The sequence below is a fragment of the Magnolia sinica genome, chromosome 7 (genome assembly GCF_029962835.1).
Source record: "Magnolia sinica isolate HGM2019 chromosome 7, MsV1, whole genome shotgun sequence".
In the NCBI taxonomy this organism is placed as follows: domain Eukaryota; kingdom Viridiplantae; phylum Streptophyta; class Magnoliopsida; order Magnoliales; family Magnoliaceae; genus Magnolia; species Magnolia sinica.
Window position 1 is genome coordinate 56,253,225 of NC_080579.1, and position 18,149 is coordinate 56,271,373.

At 38.2% G+C, this 18,149-nt stretch overlaps 1 non-coding gene across 1 annotated transcript; it reads left to right on the top strand.

The window, feature by feature from the left end:
- The first annotated feature begins 9,332 nt into the window (after window positions 1-9,332).
- On the top strand, window positions 9,333-9,439 carry LOC131252335 (small nucleolar RNA R71). Its single transcript, XR_009174361.1, has one exon. It is a non-coding gene; the product is annotated as a small nucleolar RNA R71 (small nucleolar RNA).
- The last annotated feature ends 8,710 nt before the right edge of the window (window positions 9,440-18,149 follow it).

Consider the following 18,149-nt stretch of genomic DNA (forward strand, 5'->3'; position numbering starts at 1 on the left):
CTTAAGTCCAACCGCATGTGGAAAAAGGACCACCGGAAGCGCTCTGTTGGATCGAGAGAGGCCTGATTTGGTTATAACTTAAGTATACCTTGGCCCTAGGGTTATTCTTATCAATGTTAGGCCTATATAAAGACCTTAAAACCCTCACTCTCTTTTCCATACGAATTTCCTAACCGTAGCTAAGAAAGAGAGAGGAAAAGAGAGAGAAAGTGAGAGAGAAGTTAGTGAACCATCTTAAGATTCTTTCCTGTCACTCTACATCCTTAAACCATCACTTTTGAATCGTTATTCCGGCGATTCTAAGTTCCTCCTTGGGTAAGTTAACCTAATCATAATCTGTTTAGAGCTTAGAATAGTCTATGCATTGATGTAGCTCATTTCTATTATTGCCTTAGGTGATCTAGTCGCCGTTGACGAAGACATATCGTCTGAATCAGTTCGGTGTACTTTTTCTAGTTTAAGGTGCGGACTATATTCGTATAGGTTATAGTTTTTAAGGCTTTCAATGTCAGATAATGGTTTATTCTTATTGTGGGTGCAATTTTACATGCCAAATGTTATGTTTACATTGTATTCCTGATATATATGCCTTGTGTTGAGATTTGTGTATTCCTTGTGTATGTAGAAAATACCGCATACATATAAAATATGAACATGTGTTTGCCATGATTAACTATCATGTATTTGTGCTAATTGTATGTGTGTCAACTCCTTGGCAAAAGAAATTGTCCAAATGCGTGTATTTCAATATGCGTCATGTATGTTGAACTATGTATTCTAAGTGTTTGTAGAAATGTGTGAATGGCTTAAAGTGTACCATATTATCCTATTTGCGAGCGTTGAGAAGTGATTCTCAACTCTCCTATTGGTGTGTATGATTTCCTACATGCAAGTCACATTCTTTGTTGTTTAACTTCAAGTATTACTTATGTGTAAATCCATGTTAAGTTGATATTCTTCAAATGCTCACGTACTACATGATTTGAATTGTTGTTCTATTACTATTCTAAATTGTTGATATGAATATCTGTTGTAGTGGAATATGTTTGGGACTATGAAATAGTCTAGGAAATCGGTAATTAGCCTTGAGTTCATGGCTGAGGTTGCTTTCGTCACAAAGGCCGTGATTTGATGAACCCGAGTCGTATTAGAGTTGTCGACAGTGGTTTGGCCACACGGAGTGTTTGCGCACTCTATGTCGTTCAACCCAACGTGCGCTCGTGCTAGTTGAGTTCGTCAAGCAACCCGATTGTCCGATGTATGTTCACCATGTATGGACGCTATTGTTTGAATCTGGGGTACCAAACTTACCGATGAAATCCCGTTAACCGTTGTACCTTGATCCGCTAAGACTCATGAGCCAGACATGGTGGTATGGGACACCGTGGTCGAGCTATCGGCCTACGCTGGGGTGACTAGCCTTCCCGTAGTGACCAGTGAACAACCAAACTCGTGAGCCGATTATGGTGGTATGGGACAGTATATTCGTGCTGTCGGCCTACATTGATTGGTGACGAGCCCTTTGTAGTGACCTCGAGCATACCTTGATACTGCATTAAGGCGACGAGCCTTAGAGTAGTAACGAAGGTATGATAGGCGTTCATTGATTGGTGACGAGCCCTTTGCAGCGACCTAAAACCATATGATTGTATGAGATGGCCTAGGACTGACGACCCTAGAATGGATGATTGTGTGAAAATTGGTATGAGGAAGGTACCTTAGCTTCTTAATCCTGCTGTATGAAAAGGACTAATAACAACTTGGTAATCATGTTCATGCACCGCATCTACATGTGCGTGGAAGTCATTGGCACTGCGGGAGGATGTCATGCGTAACGTGAGATGAAGACACAGAGGGAGTAAGGCGAGGGCATGCATCATTCTTCATACGTCCTTGCACTAACAAGAGTAATTAGGACATGTTTGATTGTATTGCTTTACCATTACTGCTTGATTGATTTGATAACATGTTAACTTTTGCGATATTGTTCCACTGAGTTGATCACTCACTCCCATGTTCTAGGACGGTGTTTAAACACCAACCAGACTCTGTCTTAGATGCAGATGTTGACGCGACCCCTGACGTAGAGCAGGAGTTCGAGGATGATGAGGCCGCATTTTCTTTTATGCAGTTCTCAGACAGGTTCTTGTGAGTCATGTCCTGATGTGCGGGGATTCTGGATTTTCTTTTGAGAATAGATGAATGTCATTTAATGCTTGTATTAATTGAATATAAATACTTGTAAGTATGACCTGGCATGTATCGTATTTCAGGGACTTACACATGTACACATATGCTTCTTTTAAGTCTTCCGCTTGCGTTTATCACTTATCGTTGAATTATGTTTACAGTTTGGCTTAATCTATTCCATGTTTTATGTATTCTTATAGCCAACATACATCCATCATTAAATATGTTGCATAAGTGATGTTTTGAAACTCGGGAGCTAAGTTATGCTCGACCCCCGAATTTCAGGGTGTTACAATCATGGTACACCACCTTTGGTCACCCGAGGATGATCCCGAATATGTGAGGGATATTCACTTATGCAACATGATAGTAGAACGGACTGTTAACATTGATTATTTAGCTCCATTTAATATCCTTCCTCTTCTTCAATCTGTAGGATGGGATAACATTTTACATTGGGGCGGGCTGACATTCTGCTCTATTGCGCAAGCCATGTATGCTTGTATTACTGAATTCTCTCCTAAAAGTCTTACATTTACAATTTCTACTAGAGAAGGTCCAGTTGATGTGGACCGTTATCTCATTTTTGGTTTAATGTACCTTCCTGTTAATGATGATGGTATTCCCATTCATACACTTGTAGCAAAACCATCTAAATCTAAGAAGCGAATGCTCACTAGAGTTTTATGTAATATTGTAACATCCCGAAAAATTCTGTATAAAGACCCGAGCACCACCTCAAACAGAATTCTCTTAGGACTAAATCCTTTAGAGATTAAACGAGAATTAACTAGCGCCAAACTAGATTACCGGTGAAATTAGCACCAACCACTTTAAAAACAATCTGCAAGACCCAAAACCTATAGAATCGTCAGTGCTACGTTACCCAGAAATCTAGGATTCAACTCTAAACCCAGTTGCTCTCGAGAGCATTCTGAAACTTTGTATTAGACCTGGACCGCACATCGAAAGTCCGATAGTGATAAACTTAGACAATTATGACCGCCTAGTTGGACTTGACAATCACCTCAAAAATCAAGTCCAGATGATGTCCTGAGACGATTTGCATGAGTCCGGAGTGAAGAGTGTGAGAAAGGTGAATCTATTTATAAAATTAAATATGAGTTTAAGTAATCTGAGTCATGTCGCTTGCGCGCCGATTATAAGCATTCTGACCATTGGATTCTGACCCAAATTCACCCTCGGTTCAGGGAAGATAGCCCACACATGTCAAAGTACTTGTGACCCTAATCGAGTTTCAGTGACCGTTAAATAAAAATTGGTCCACCATGGGTGATCTGGAAACCCAATCAGACTGAAAACTTAACTTGCTTAAGATCCAATATTAGTGATCTTAAGTCCGATCGCATTCAGTAAAAGGACCTCCAGAAACGCTCCATTGGATCGAAATAAACCCGATTTGGTTATAACCTAAGTATACCTTGGCCCTGGGGCTAATTCCATCAGTTTTAGGCCTATATAAAGACCTTAAACCCTCTCTCACAAATTCCATACGAATTTTCCAGAACCTAGCTAAGAGAGAGAGAGGAAAAGAGAGAGAAAGTGAGAGAGTAGTTGGTGAATCATCTTGGAATTCTTTTTAGCTACCCTGCATGCCTAATCCATCTCATCTGAATCATTATTCCGGCGATTCTAATCTCATTTTTGGGTAAGTCAATTAAACTCTAACCTGTTTTGGAACTTAGAATTGTCTAAGTGTTGATGTAGCTAATCTAATTCATGCCTTAGGTTATCTATTCGCTATTGACGAAGACTTATCATCTAAATCGAATCTGTTGCACAATTTCTTGTTTAAGGTGGGGACTATATTCATATAGGTTATGGTTTTCAAAGCTTTCAATGTCAGTTAATGATTTATTACTGACGTGGGTGCCATTTCACATGCCAAATGCGATATCTGTTTCGTTTTACGTATATATATAATCTATGTTGTAAATAGTGTGATTCATGTGCTTATTGAAATGTTTGTATGCATTTGGAATTTGACATTGTGGTTGCCATGATTAATTGTTGTAGGAATATGATTGTTATCTATGCGACAACTCCTTGGCAAAAGGATTTGCCCTAATATGTAGTATGGCCGACATAAGTGATGTATGTTGCCAAGTGTAGTCTAAGTGTTTGTGAAAATGTCTGAATAAGATCATATTTAGTAAGGTGTGAATTATGAGGGAGTTGAGATATGAAATCCCAACTACCTTACTTATGTGTACTATTTCCTCCATGAATTTCTTAGTCTAACTATCCATGTTAACTATGTGTATGATTTCCTCCATGCAAGTTGTTTAATTTTATTGCTTTATTTATGAAATGCATGTGTATGGATTCTCGTTATATTGCATCTTATAACATATTTGCTATTATGATTGGACTACTTGATTACTCCTCTTTTGATAACTTTATATGCTTATTGGATAGGATTGAATGTGTATGGGGCCATGTTATGGTCCAAGCAATCGGTAATAGGCTTGAGATCATGGCTGAGATTCATTCGTCACATCGGACGTGTTTGATGAACCTAAGTCGTATTAGGGTTGTTGGTAGTGGTTTGGCCACATGGAGTGTTTGCGCCCTTCATGTCGTTCAACTCAACATGCGCTCGTGCTAGTCGAGCTCGTCAAGTAACCCGATTGGCCTGATAGATCTTCACCATATATGGACGCTACTGTTTGAATCTAGGATACCAAACTTACCAGTGAAATCCCGTCAACCATGGTACCTCGATCCGCTAAGACTCATGAGCTGAGCATGGTGGTATGGGACACCGTGGTCGAGCTGTCGGCCGACCAGTGAGCAATCCAGACTAGTGAGCCGATTATGGTGGTATGGGACATTATATTCGTGTTGTCGGGCTACATTGATTGGTGACGAGCCCTTTGTAGTGACCTCGAGCATACCTTGATACTACATTGAGGTGATGAGCCTTATTGTAGCAACTAAGGTATGACTAGGCATGCATTGATTGGTGACGAGCCCTTTGCAGTGACCTAGAACCATAACATTGTATGAGATTGTCTAAGACTGACGACCCTAGAATGGATCACTGTTTGGGAATTGATATAAGGAAGGTACCTTAGCTTTCTAATCCTGCTGTATGAAAAGGACTAATAATAACTTGGTAATCATGTTCATGCACCGCATTGCATGTGCTTTGGTATGGAGGCGCACTGCGGGAGGTTATCATGCGCGCCATAAGATGAAGACGTTGAGGGAGTGCAGGCGAGGGCATGTATCATTTCTATATACATCCTTACATTAACAGGAGTAATTAGGACATGTTTGATTGTACTGCTTTATCATTACTGCTTGATTGATTTGATAACATATTAACTTTTACTGTATAGCTCCACTGAGTTTATCACTCACTCACACGTTCTGGGATGGTGTTTAAACACTAACCAGACCCTGTCTTAGATGCAGATGATGATGCGACCCACGAGGCAGAGCAGGAGTATGAGGATGATGAGGAGGCGTTCTCCTTCATGCAGTTCTTAGGTAGGTTCATGTGAGCCGTGTCCTGAGCGACGAGGATTTAGGGCTATTTTTGTAGTGGTTTATCTTATTTTGATACTTGTATTTTGAGACAAACATGTGTAATTATGACCTGGCAGAGCATACATATCTTGGGGACTTATAGTGTTATATATATTTCTTCAGTCTTCCGCTAGCATATTTTACCTGTCCCTGAATTATGTTTACAGTTTTGGCTTAATCTACTTCATGTCTTATGCACTAATGCAGACAACATACATTCATCATTACATATGTTGCTTAAGTGATGTTTTGAAACTCGGGAGCTGGGCTATGCTCGACCTCGGAATTTCAGGGTGTTACAAATATGGATGCTTAATGGAGTACAGGGAATGCACTTGCTTCCAAGTTTTTATTACCTAGATACATGGTTCTTCATAGGATCTTCATTTCAAATGTCTACCCTCGCTCTGATAACAAAACCGAGCTTACTTTGTTCATGGTTCGTATTCTTCATTCTATTATTATTGGAGTCTCTATGTGTCTCCCTTCTCTAATTTGTCATATCATTATTCAGTTGTCTTCACCCAAGTCATAGTGATATACCTTTTGCTTATCTTATGACTGTATTAGCCACCCATAATCTAGTGGCTAAGCCTGTTGGAAAAGCTCCATTTCACCATATACCCTTCAACAACTCTAATATTAATAAGATGAATTTGAAGTTAGCCCTAGGCCAAGTTAATGATGGTGCTAGTGGAGCAGCTGAAGCAAATGAAGATGAGGGTGCATTGCCTCCAGATGATGTCAATATGGATGACATCTTTGATGAAATTGAATCTGATTCTGCTACTGATCCTAAGTATCAGCCATCTGATTTTGATGTGCATTTGCGCTCACTTGAGGAGAAGGTTAATGGTATGCATCTCTCCCATGAAATGCAATTTAAATATCTGAGGCGCATTAATAAGGGACTTCATCAAATTGATCCTTCCATACCTGCTCCTTCTGGTTTGGATTAGTTTTGAATATCTTATATGAAATAACATTTAATACTTGAATTTCTCTTAACTTTGGATGGTTGGACATATTTTGTTCTTATTTTGGACTTGTTTGAATGTTATCTTCCAATATGAATGTTATCTTGACCTAACTTCTCTCTATCATTACTCATTACTCTCTTGTTTCCATTATATTTTTATGTTCTTTCCTTTGTCCTATTGTGACAAAAAGGGGGATAATTTGGGTTGTATGCCGAATGATTATGATTTATTTATTTATTTTTGGTCCTTCAAGGTTTCTTGAGAGTGGATGTATGTTTAATATGTGGAGAAGAGAAGTGGTTAGGTAGCTAAGTTGCTAATTTCACCTCTCCTCTTGAATTTTGTGGAGTAATGTATTGAGGGGAAGTATTGGTGCATGATTATGATTTTTTGAGTACTAGTGCATGATTCTTTAACCAAGTTGTAACTTGTGCATGATTCTTTGACCAGGTTGTAACTGATGCATGATTCTTTAACTAGGTTATAACTGGTGCATGATTCTTTGTTGTGCATATCTTTACTATATGCATCATATTATTTATTTGGTTTTGTCACAAATTTGACAAAGGGGGAGATTGTAAATGCTATCTTAGATTTTTCAAATTTTGTGGTGTCAAAACCTCTTGGAATCTGTATCTTGTGTAACTCATCTTCATATTCAAGATCAAGCAATTCAAGTACAAGTTCATGATGTTCATATTCAAGATCAAGTATCTCAAGTTCAAGTTCAGGTAGTTCAAATACAAGAATCAGAGATTCAAGTAGAACATCAAGTACTACTTCAAGTTCTCAACCTTAAGCTCATATACTCAAGTTGAAACACAGGTAACAAGTACTTCAAGTTTAGGCTTCAAAGTACTTCAAGTTCATGTACTTCAAGATCAACTATCAACTAAAGCGAATGATGTTTCAATGTTTAATCTACACTAATAAGGTATGAATGACACTAGATTGACCATAGGATAGGTCATATTGATTGTATACTTCGTTTGGGTCATTATATAATTTTGTAGGCTTGTTCTCGACTAGTCTTAGCCTATGTTCGACTAGTCCAGACACTGGCTCGACCAGTCTAAGAATTCCCTCGACCAGTCTTAGGTTTGTTGTGAATTTTTGGGATTTTCTGTTGGACCCTTGACCAGTCAATTAGCCTCGACTCAAAGTCCAACAACCAAACTTGGTCCCACTCGACCAGTCGAGCAGGCCACTCAACCAGTCGAGTAGCGATCTTATCGTGTTGCACCCGAATTTTTAAAATCTTGTTGGTCCTTCGACCAGTCGAACCGACCACTGGACCAGTCGAGTGAATAGTTTTTGTGCCTATAAATTGAGCACGAATTTCATAGTTTGGTAAGTCATTCAAGCAAGATCAAGACACCACTCTAAGAGATAATTTTGTGATATTCTTAAGCTAATTGTGTTCATTTAATATTCTCTTTAATTTAGCTTTTTGTATTTGATTTTGGATTCTCTATTCCAATCTTAATCGAAGAAGGGATTTATGCTTTCCCCTTTCTTGAGATCAAAATCAAATCAAGCTAGCCTGAGGTGATTTAATCTAAAAATCATTTAGAACTTAGAACCCATTCATAAGTGAGTGTGGACATTAAATATCTACTTCGAATTGGTTCTACCAGGCGTCATCAAAGGAGAATATCCAGATAAGTATATTTAAATTTCTGTAAATTTCTTTTTAATTTTTGAGGTTGTACCAGAAAAATCTCTCTTTCCTTTTTAGGTTTTTTAAGGTGATCCAGAAAATCTCAAAGTGTGGAGTTTTTGAATTGTGTAAGCCCACTTGAAAGATACAATTGTGAAAGTTTTAGTTAAACCTTGAAAAACCTATTTCATAGTGAAAGCCAATATACCAAGGGAGAGGATATTGGGAGTGGAGTAGTTGTGTGGTTGTTTCTCTGAACAGTTGTGTACACACAAGCGAACCACTATAATATCTGGTGTAGTGGTGGTTGATTGATTGTGGCTTTGTGTGAATGTTGTAAAAAAATTTATCCTTTATGGAGAATGTTGTAATCTTTTTTATGCAAGTGTGGGGATGCTGTAATAGCTTAGTTTATTTTCTGCTATTTTTATTCTTTATTCCTCTATATCAGTTTGAGATTTTGATACACAGACCGTTCTAGGAATCAGGTTGTCCTACCACAAGCCATTGGTTTTTAGTGTAAGGTTGTCCATAGAACAACATCTGTATCAACCTCTCAATACTTGTACATTTAAGGTTGCTATTCATTTCTGCCTTGTGAGATTGTTTAGTGCTATCTTTGTTTATTTGTTTATTATTTCGCTCTTAAATTTTTAATTTGGCATAGTCCTATTCCCCCCCCCCCTTTAGGACTTAGCTCGGCCTTTTCATCATTGTCTTTCAGAAGGTATAATCCGCCCATCTCCTTTGATTGAGTGGGCCTAGAAGTGGTGCTTGATTTTGGGTAAGTGTCCCATGATTGTGCGCTTTCAGCAAGTCTGTCTAAGTAGTCCAACACATCATCAACATTTTTATTCATGAATTCCCAATTGCACATTGTCTCGACCAATTGGCACATGGAAGATGTCGGTCCATCATAGAAAAAGTGTGTAACGCGCCACATTTCAAAACCATGTTGTGGGCATGAATTGACAAGATCCTTGAACCACTCCCAACATTGGAAGAATGTTTCATCATCCTTTTAGGCGAAGTTCATAATTGACTTTGTAAGGGTGTTTGATTTATGATGTGAAAAAAATTTCTTTATGAACTCCTTTATCATTTCATTCCTTGTGCCAATAGATCTGAGACGTAGTGAATGCAACCATGTCTTAGCTTTCTCTTTCAAAGAAAAAGGAAAGAGTTTCAGTCTGACCGTGTCCTCAGACACGTTTGGAAAATATAACTGGATATGATCTCATCAAACTCTTTCAAGTGTAAATATAGACTTTCAGATTCAAGTCCATAAAATTTTGGAAGGAGTTGGATCACCCCTAGCTTGGTATCCATGTGTCCCGTATTTTATGGAAAAACCATGCATGAGGGCGTACTCACCCTTGCTAGTTGTAAATAATCTCACAAAGTACAAGGCAGGGGTGCTTGTTGCACCTCATTCTCATCCTGGACTTCCTCAACCCTAGGTTGAGGATGTCTTCCCGGTTGATTTATAGTCATATCCTTAATTAACTCTAAGGATCTCAAGTGGTGTCTAATCCTATTATGGATAGATAACCCCTCAACCATTCTTCCTTCACTCAAGAGACGTAGAGTGTTGTCACGAACCCACTTGGGCATGAAACACTCTCCGCCCTCAATTTCATATTTAACCTAAACCTAAAAGAGGGAAAGGAAATAGAAATCTAGAAATAGAAAGATAGGGAATTAGAAAGAATTTACCAAATTAGAAGTTCCTAATTAAAATCCTGCAAGACAAAACAAAAGAAGATAGTTTCCAAAAATAGAAATTCTAAAATTAGAAAGCTCCTAAAAATAAAAATAGAAAGTAAATTAATTTTTAAGAAAAGTTTCTAAAAATAGAAAATAGAAAGTTTCTAAAAACTGATTAGGAAAGTTCTAAACCTAGAATTAGAAAATAAGTTAGTTTCTTTTTTTAAAAAAAAAAAAACCTAGAATTAGAAAGTTTCTAAAAACAAAAAACAAATCCTAATCTTAACCTAATTCTAAAACTACTTAATCTATAAAAAAAAAAAAAAAAAAAACCATTAGTCCCCGGCAACGGCGCCAAAAACTTGTTCACAACCCCAAGGATAGGGTTACAATGTAGTAATAATCTCAGTGAGACCAACGTTGAATCCACTGGGACTAATCTCGTGTGTTTTTTGACAACAAATAGAAGAAGAACTAGAAAAAGATGAAAACCTAAAATAAGAAAGTAGGGAGTAATTGTGAGAGATTTTAATGAAAAACTTAAGAAATTCAAAGGTGGGAAACTAGGGTGCCAAGGATCCACTTGTAGCAATTGGGAAGCTACCTTGCATGATACCTTGCATGATTCAAGGACACAACTGCAATCAGAGTCCTATCTTATCTAATTGGCAAGAAGAGATTTATCAGATCTCTGAACTTCTCATAGATCTAATCATCAATGGATGAGAGTGGTGAAGAATTGGAAGTGATTCTATCACAAAACCATGCCCAGAAAACAATTGCTCACAATAGCAATTTACTAAACCCACAACCAATCCTAAGAGAATTGTGAAAGTTAGGAAGGATTCCGTCACCCTATCATGCCCATGGGACGATGGTTGTAACATCCTGGAAAATTCCATACAAAGACCCGAGTACCACCTCAACCAGATTTCTCTTAGAACCCAATCCTTTAGAAATTAAACGTGAATTAAGTAGCGCTAAACTAGATTACATATGAAATTAGCACCAACCACTTTAAATATGATCTGTAAGATCCAAAACCTGTAAAATCGTTAGCGCTATATTACCCTGAAATTTAGGATTCAACTCTAAACCCAGTTGCTCTCGGGAGCATTCAGAAACTTTGTTTCAGACCTGGACCGCACGTCGAAAGTCCAATTAAGATAAACTTAGACAATTATGACCGCCTAGTTGGACTTGACAATCACCTTGAAAATCAAGTCCAGATGATGTCCTGTGACGATTTGCATGAGTCCGGAGTCAAGAGTGTGAGAAAGGTGAATTTATTTAGAAATTAACTATGAATTTAAGTAATCTGAGTCGTGTCGCTTGTGCATCGATTTTAAGCATTCTGACTGTTGGATTTTGACCCAAATTCACCCACGGATCAGGAAAAATGTCCCACACATGTCAAAGTGCTTGTGGCCCTGATCGAGTTTCGGTGACCGTTGAACTGAAATTGGTCTGCCATGGACGATCTAGAAACCCAATCGGACTGAAAATTTAACTTGCTTAAGATCTGAAATGAGTGATCTTAAGTCCGACCGCATTCAGTAAGAGGACCTCCAGAAACGCTCCATTGAATTGAAATAAACTCAATTTGGTTATAACCTACGTATACCTTGGTCGTGGAGCTAATTCCATCAATTTTAGGCCTATATAAAGACCTTAAACCCTCACTCTCAAATTTCATACGAATTTTCCAAACCCTAGCTAGAAGAGAGAGGAAAAGAGAGAGAGAGAGAGTAGTTGGTGAATCATCTTGGAATTCCTTCCAGTTACCCTGCGTACCTAATCCTTCGCATCTGAATCATTTTTCCGGTGACTCTAATCTCATTTTTGGGTAAGTCAATCAAACCATAACCTATTTTGGAACTTAGAATAGTCTAAGTGTCAATGTAGTTAATCTAGTTCATGCTTTAGGTTACCTATTCGCTGTTGACGGAGACTCATTGTCTAAATCGAATCTGTTGCGCCATTTCTGGTTTAAGGTGCGGACTATATTCATATAGGTTATGGTTTTCAAGGCTTTCAATGTCACTTAATGATTTATTCCTGACATGGGTGCCATTTCACATGCCAAATGGGATATCTGTTTCATTTTCCGTATATGTATAATCTATGTTGTGAATAGTGTGAATCATGTGTTAGTTGAAATGTCTGTATGCATTTGGAATTTGACATTGTGATTGCCATGATTATTTGTCGTAGGAATATGATTTTTATCTATGCAACAACTCCTTGTCGAAAGGAATTGCCCTAATATGTAATATGGCTGACATATGTGATGTATGTTGCCAAGTGTAGTCTAACTGCTTGTGAAAATGTCTGAATAAGTTCGAAATTAGTAAGATGTGACTTATAAGGGAGTTGAGATGTGAAATCTCAACCATCTTCCTTATGTGTATTATTTCCTCCATGAATTGCTTAGTCTAACTATTCATGTTAACTATGTGTATGATTTCCTCCATGCAAGTTGTTAATTTTACCGCTTTAATTATGAAATGCATGTGTATGGATTCACTTTATCTTGTATCTTATAATATGTTTGCTATTGTAGTTGAATGTGTATGGGGCTATGTTCTGGTCCAGGCAATCGGTAATAAACTTTGAGTTCGTGCCTGAGGTAGCTTTCGCCACGTAGGACGTGTTTGACGAACCTGAGTCGTATTAGGGTTGTCGGCAGTGGTTTGGCCACACAGAGTGTTTGCGCACTTCATGTCATTCAACTCAACGTACGCTCGTGCTAGTCGAGCTCGTCAAGTAACCCGATTGGCCCGATGGATGTTCACCATGTATGGATGCTACTTTGAATCTACGGTACCAAACTTATCAGTGCAAAACTCGTTAACCATGGTACCTTGATCCGCTAAGACTCATGAGTCGGGCATGGTGGTATGGGACACCGTGGTCGAGCTGTCGGCCTACGCTGGGGTGACGAGCCTCTCCATAGTGATCAGTGAGCAACCAAACTCGTGAGTCGATTATGGTGGTATGGGACACTATATTCGTGCTGTCGGCCTACATTGATTGGTGACGAGCCCTTTGTAGTGACCTTGAGCATACTGTGATACTGCATTGAGGCGACAAGCCTTCATGTAGCAACTAAGGTATGACTAGGCATGCATTGATTGGTGACGAGCCCTTTGCAGCGACCTAGAACCATAACATCGTATAAGATTGTCTAGGACTGACGACCCTAGAATGGATCATTGTTTGAGAATTGATATAGGGAAGGTACCTTAGCTTCCCAATCCTGCTGTATGAAAAGGACTAATAAAAACTTGGTAATCATGTTCATGCACCGCATTGCATGTGCCCTGGCATTGTGGAGCACTCGGGGAAGTTGTCATGCATACCGTAAGATGAAGACGCTGAGGGAGTGCAGGTGAGGGCATGCATCATTCTACATACATCCTTACATTAATAAGAGTAATTAAGACATGTTTGATTGTATTGCTTTATCATTACTGCTTGATTGAATTGATAACATGTTAACTTCTACTGTATAGTTCCACTGAGTTGATCACTCACTCCCACGTTCTGGGATGGTGTTTAAACACCAACCAGACTCTGTCTTAGATGCAGACGATGATGCGACACGCGAGGCAGAGCAAGAGTTCGAGGATGATGAGGAGGCATTCTCCTTTATGCAGTTCTTAAGCGGGTTCACATGAGTCGTGTCCTAAGCCACGAGGATTTAGGGTTATTGTTGTAATGGTTTATTCCATTTTGATACTTGTAGTTTGAGACACACACACATGTAATTATAACCTGGCAGAGTATACATATCTCAGGGACTTATATCGATATATATATTTCTTTAAGTCTTTCGCTTGCATATTTCACCTGTCCCTGGATTATGTTTGCAGTTTTGGATTAATCTACTTCATGTTTTATGCACTAATACTAACAACATTCATCATCATGACATATGTTACATAAGTGATGTTTTGGAACTCGGGAGCTGAGTTATGCTCGACCCCCGAATTTCAGGGCGTTACAATGGTGAACAATAGGTCTTACTAATTTCACAATCTCAATTCAAGGAAAGAAGATATTCAAAGCAATCGTAGATCCATTGTAATTTGAATCATAACAAACCATTAAAAACTAAAAATATTCCTTCATAATCAAAATAGAATCCAAGAGATTTTAACAAAGCATGAATTAAAACAAATAAAACCTCTCAATCATGCTACCAGCTTCATCTCTTAGCCCTAGCTAAGAGGTTTAGCCAACCATAGACATGATTGAACTAAAGACTCTTAAGAAAAGCCAAAAAACAACTAAGGAAAGGGAAGAAAAACACTTGGCGACGGCTTCTCCATGCTTTGGCTCCACTCCAAAAAACCTAGAGGATGCTTAAGAGTGCCCTAGAAACCATGTCAAATTTACGCAGTTTGCACAAAATTGTGTAACGCTCGACTGGTCGTGGGACGTCTTCGATTGGTCGAGAAACATCCTCGACCGATCGAGGGTCTCCTTCGACTGGTTAAGCAACATGGATTTTTAGTTGATTTACTCAGTGGAGTTCAAGTCGAGCACCTTCGACCGATCGAGCCTAAGCCAGGACTAGTCTAGGATCTCCTATTTTCACTTTAAAGCTCCAATTTTCTTCATTCTTGACTTGGTTTTCCTAGATCTTCAGTATGCCATGCTTCATTCTTAGTTTCATCAGATCCAATCTTGGATTTGGTGATTCTTGAGTGTTAAATCCATGCTTTTAACATCCTTTTCAATCCAAGATCTTGAATTTACCTTGTAACACAAACACGATTAAAATAGAACATTAAGCTTTATCATGTTCATAAAACCAAGTAATAAATGGGGTCTAATATGTAATATTTGACCCTCAACAGTGGCCCTCTTGGTCTGCATGTAATTCCATTGGTTGGTCAGTGTGGTGCACAATCGATGTACGCAAATCGTATATGTGTTACATCACTTTTTTGGGATTGTATGTCACAAATAGTCACTCCATGAACACAACGTGTTACGTAAATCCCCCAACCGTGTTGTTATGTTGGCTTGAGACGTTCACATAAATCCATATTAGTGTTAGACACGCCGGTAAATATCCGTAGTTATAGGGTGTGGGTTGAGTTGGGTTTTCTATAAATTATATTCCACATTGTAATGATCACTACGTATGATAAGTTGCACACACTTTGCTAGGCATGCATCTCATGTGGGTTATTTGCGTATATTAATACCCCTTGTAGTAGTGGAGTACAAGACGTATCAGAACCCTTACTATACTTTTATGAATTTCTTGAATTATTTTTAATATTAAAGGATAACCATCACTATGAGTAGGGTGTTGACCCTCTCCAACCGTATAGATGATGCAGGTGACGTATAGATTGAAGACCTAGAGGATCATCTCCCTATGAAAGAATAAGAAGATAGTTTAATGAATTAGTTTTATACTTCCGCAATGAACTCAATAAATGTAATAAGCTCTCATTGAGAGGGCATTTGATTATTTACTGAATTTTTTTACTCTGATGAAATAATTAATACAATCGATTTTATTTTTGCAAATGTTACCTTCATGAATGTATTTAGATGTGAACTAAATAAAAAAATAATAAGGTGTGATTTTTAAAGCATCCAATTTATACATCATTAACACCCTGATTTTCTTGAGCACAAGTATAAACTCTGGCCGTGAAAATTCAGGGCTTTACAGTTGGTATTAGAGCATGAGAATGAGATTAATTGGGCCTGAGGGAGTGGACCATCATAAACTTTACATGATTAGGACATATGGTGAATTAGATACATACACTTGATTGAATTCCCAAAGAAACTAGGGAGTGGAGGAATTGGAAACCCATATTCAGGTTCCCCATGGGAAATATTAAGTTAAACATAGAATCTAGAAACTGCGAATCTAGGTACGCCGGAATAAATCCATGAAACTCCAAATCGACTTGTTTAAACTAAAAGTCATCCTTAAATAGTGTCATAATAAAAAAGAAATAAGTTTCCCTTATGGGAATAGAGATTTCCTAATTTTTCTAGAATTTTCAAGTATTTCAATGAAATTTTGACATGTTGTGAAATTTTCACTGATTACGATAACAAGACACATCAGGAAATTTCAAAAAAAATTGAATAGATCACGAAGGTCCCCATCCACCTTCCTCTAAAATTTCAACCCAATCGGATTGGTATAAAATTCTATAAGAATCCAACAGTGGTAAAAATTAGTAGAAATTTCTTCTTGACAGCAAGCTTTCAACACACTTCACAAGGGTGAAACACCCCCCAAACCGTTGAACCTTGCCTCATGAATTTTTCTGGAGCGTCAAGAATAAGTCAAAGCTTAGACCCCAAATTTCAAATAGATGGGACGTATGGATCAAAAATTAAAATTTTGGAATTGACAGACTGTCAATATAAAATGATTTTGGGCATTTACAATGTTCATATAAAGGACGATACTAAAGCTTAGGCTTAACAACGAATGAATGACCTGGCCTATCCTTTATGAAGCCTGGCCTATCCACTGTCATCTAGTCCGGTTAGGATATCTGGCTTTTGGGGCGAAACAAAGATCTTCCCCAAAGAATTAGAGTGATCGGAGCCATAGGTTTACGGAACCATAATCAGGTAAGGCTTAGGTGAATTAATCCAACTACCAAATCTCAAGGTCGAGATTTTTGTTTAAGGGTGGTAGGCTGTGGCGTTTCGATTCACATAGCCGATTATATGTGCACCTAGACACACACACACACACACACACACACACACACACACACACACACACATATATATGCGCACCTAGACACACACACACACACACACACACACACACATATATATGCGCACCTAGACACACACACACACACATATCTACCTTATGAGTAATACATGGAAAACTTAAGCATAATGAATCAGTGAGGATGATAGATGTAATTTTGGGTAGTGTATCAGATAATCAGAATACGCAGTGAAAGCTTAATGGGCCACGTGGAAGTATCCCTTACGAGAATATAAGATTTTGTGATATTCCCTATGGACTGATGGAACCATGTTTACATGAAATTTATGTGGTTTAACTCAAATTCTAAGGCTTAAAGAATCTCAAATGATCTCAATGCCCTGATTAAGTGAAGGATTGAGATTTAACAGGATTATGAATTGATACTAGTAAATCTTCTGTATGGCGCAGGCGAAGGATCTTTGTATTGGATGCAAACTCACTATAACAATCTATTCATATTGCTTCAAACACAAGAAGTAGGGAATCCTTAGAGGCATGGAAAATGTCTTATATAATAGAAGTGCTAAATTTCAGGGGTGAAATTATGTTTAAGGGGGGTAGATTGTAACACCCTGAACTTTTCAATACTCGAGTATTGAAAGTTCTCGAGTATTACCATATAATCTAACCTAGCATATATGTGTTGATACCGATCTAGCTAACCTAACCTTACCTCAACTTTCTAAATGCGGATCAAACCATTGGGAACAAATTCCATCCATAAATCAAGTCATCTGACCGTCAATCACGTGACATGATACATGTACATTCCCCTAACTAGGTCAGTAAATAACTCATCATTCATAATGATTTAGGCATGAGTTCTTTCATAAGAATTACTTACAAACGTACCTACAACCATGTAGAACCATTAAATTTCCTAAAACTCCCATATCAGCAATAATTACAGAAATGCCATTAACCTAGACCCCTGAACACTAGATCACATGGTTCCTACAAACCATTTGATGTGAAACCTTATAACAAACCCAATTAGTGTGAATGAACCATAAATGCAAAATCTCAGCCATTGGATCAATAAGATCGACAGTTAAATAGACGTTCACTCGGGACAACCCACCTAGGACTAGCACTAGCTCTCTATTTTGGACATAGACCCTAATATCAGCCAACCAATACCAATAGATGGAGCAGATTTACTCCAAAATACTCATGGACCCCACCTATGAATAGTGCGTGTGCACAGGTTACGCACGTCCTCACCGCACCGTAACTTAAAGTCGATCAAAGAAGCCTTGACCCGATGAAATTTGAAAAC